This window comes from Montipora capricornis, chromosome 3 (genome assembly GCF_036669925.1).
Source record: "Montipora capricornis isolate CH-2021 chromosome 3, ASM3666992v2, whole genome shotgun sequence".
NCBI lineage: Eukaryota > Metazoa > Cnidaria > Anthozoa > Scleractinia > Acroporidae > Montipora > Montipora capricornis.
This window is the reverse complement of record NC_090885.1, coordinates 33,128,398-33,130,897: the sequence shown is the minus strand read 5'-3', so window position 1 is coordinate 33,130,897 and position 2,500 is coordinate 33,128,398. Positions and strand designations below refer to the sequence as shown.

Genomic DNA, 2,500 nt, shown 5'->3' with positions numbered 1-2,500 from the left:
AAATAAATAAATAAATAAGTAGGGGGATTTAGAGCAATCAATCAGTTGGCAAGTCGGTCGGCCTGAGATGGACCATAATCTGAGAGAAAATGGACATCAAGATATGAGCGGCGACAAAACCTTTTAGCACCTGCAGTCAACACACCGTGTTGACAATACCCTTGGATCTTGGATCACACATCGCTTTTTCATGTTAGATTGCACTAGAATGGGGATATCAGACAGTCAATCAACCGACCGATTTCTCACTCATCCAACTATCTATACCTATCTACTCTATAATCCACAAACCTAACAATCAATCGATAGATCGATCAATCAATCAATCAATCAAGTTTGTCTATTTGTTTATCTGTCTGTCTATCACATTTCCCAAATTTCAATTTTGTTTCCTTTTCCAATGGAGTGTTCTATTTCGTCCAGTAACATTTCGGCATTCGATTGTGTTCTACTAAATGATCTTTAAGACGCTTTTGGTTTCATTGTTTTTAACTAACGTTGTTTTTCAGCACATTTTGTTTTTCAAAGGCGTTCCTTTTCTTGATTCTGGAACAGTCCCCTCTTGAAAGGCGAGAACAAATTGTTCCTCTTTTTTGTATTCCTTTTGATGAAATCGGAACTTGCTTTCATACTGCTTGGGAACAAAATGATCATTTATTGCTAAAAGGGGAACCAATTGTACGGAATTCCGAATCCCGAGCGGAACAAATTGCCCCTTAATGGTTGATTTGGGAACTATTGTTCCTAAAAATGTGTTCCTTTTGATAACAGGGGAACGTGTTCTTACAAAGATACGAAACAAAATGGTCCTTTTTTGCTAAAAGTGGAACCAATTGTTCCGAGTTCCGAATCCCGAGCAGAATAATCTAGTCCTTTACGTGTGATTTGGGAACTATTGTCCCTAAAAATGTGTTCCCTTTGATAACATTGAAACGTGTTTTTATAAAGATACGGAACAAAGTGGACCTTTGTTGTTAAAAAGGGAACCAATTATTCCTAGTTCCGAATTACGAGAGGAACAAATTGGACCTCTATTTGTGATTTGTAATCAATTCGCCCTAACTACGCGTTAGTCACCTTTGTCATTAGTTTTAGAGCATTTGTTCCTACATGTGAGTTGCCAAAAGGCTCTATCGTCTCGTTTTGCGGCAAGAGGAACGTTAATTTCTTCTAGATCGTGTGTTTTCGTGTAGCACTTCGCTTTTATTTGCTCATTTTCTCGTCTTTTTTCAGCTGTTCCTATGAAACAATTAGCTGCTATTTATTTTCCTGGGCCCAGTTCCTCAAAAGCCGATTAACGCTGATCTAAGATTAAAAATTAACCAAGCAGTTTATTTCTCTACTCCCAAATGCTGTTCAACGCAGATTTTCGGCAGAACTTTACATGAGAAGACGTCAATCTTGAAAAACAAAAATAAGCAAAAGAAACTTTCACCAAAAAGTTGAAAACGTGAAACAAAAGTCTACGCTACTCCTGGATTAAGTTAATCGGCTTTCGAGGAACCGGGCCCTGGTAGATTATTTTTTGGATCGCGCTTATAACCTTAATAATATGTATGCCATAGTAAAGCGTGCAATGAAAGAGTACCTGAAATGACAATAATCCAAACCATTTTACGAATAGCGATTTATGGGCTCGTGGCGTCAAATTCAAACATGCACAACACTTCTGTTGCTGTTTCCGATTGGTTAGTTCCGTTGTTATTATATCGGCCTTTGTTGAATGAGAAAAACGAACGCGTTCTTTTAAATGCATTCATTTCCTCTCACTAAGAAAAAATGAGTAAAGCAAACAAGATTGAGTGGTCTAATATCGATGGCGCATTGCCTAAACCGATACGTCTTCGCCTAGAAAAAGACGATGTCGACAGTTTGTACCATTGCCCGATCCAAGTGTGCGAACATGAAGGATTTCAAAACCAACGCGTGTGTAGGAAACACGTCAACGCAAGCATAGTTGGTTCTTTTATTTCGACGAAAAACCTCGAGTAGACTTAAAACTTGCCGCAAACTCAGTTAAATGTGCCAAAAAAATCTTCCGCCTCAAGTTCAGCTGATGATGTATCGTCTACGCGTTCAAAACTCGGCGCTAGATCAATGCCTTCCTTCTCACCTTCCAGTCAAATAGGCGAGCAATTTGCGACTTGGCTTTCTGGAAGTGGCGGCGGTTACAAGAAAGATCGTCCCGCTCAGCAAATTGTCAATAGATGCTTGAAATTTCTCAAGTTTTGCTGCGAAGAGAAGGAGGAATTAAAATTCGAATTAATAGATTTTAGCCTGTGCTCTCCAAGCCCGTTGTTTAAGTTTATTGATCATTTACATGAGGAGTGCAAACTTGGACATGGCGAGAGATTGGGTTACATAGACGCCATTTCAGAGTTGATCGACTTCAGAAAGGTCAACGATGCATCGGATGGAGGTCTTAGAAAATTATCTGCCACGGAATTGTACATCAAAAGAGCGCGCAAGACAGTGGCGAAGATGCTGAGATTGCAATGGA

At 39.4% G+C, this 2,500-nt stretch overlaps 1 protein-coding gene across 4 annotated transcripts in view; it reads right to left on the bottom strand.

Annotated features, from left to right (window-relative positions):
- Nucleotides 1-2,500, bottom strand: part of LOC138042950 (ferric-chelate reductase 1-like) — a 119,523-nt gene that overhangs the window by 100,826 nt on the left and 16,197 nt on the right. The gene's annotated exons all lie outside the window — the stretch shown is intronic.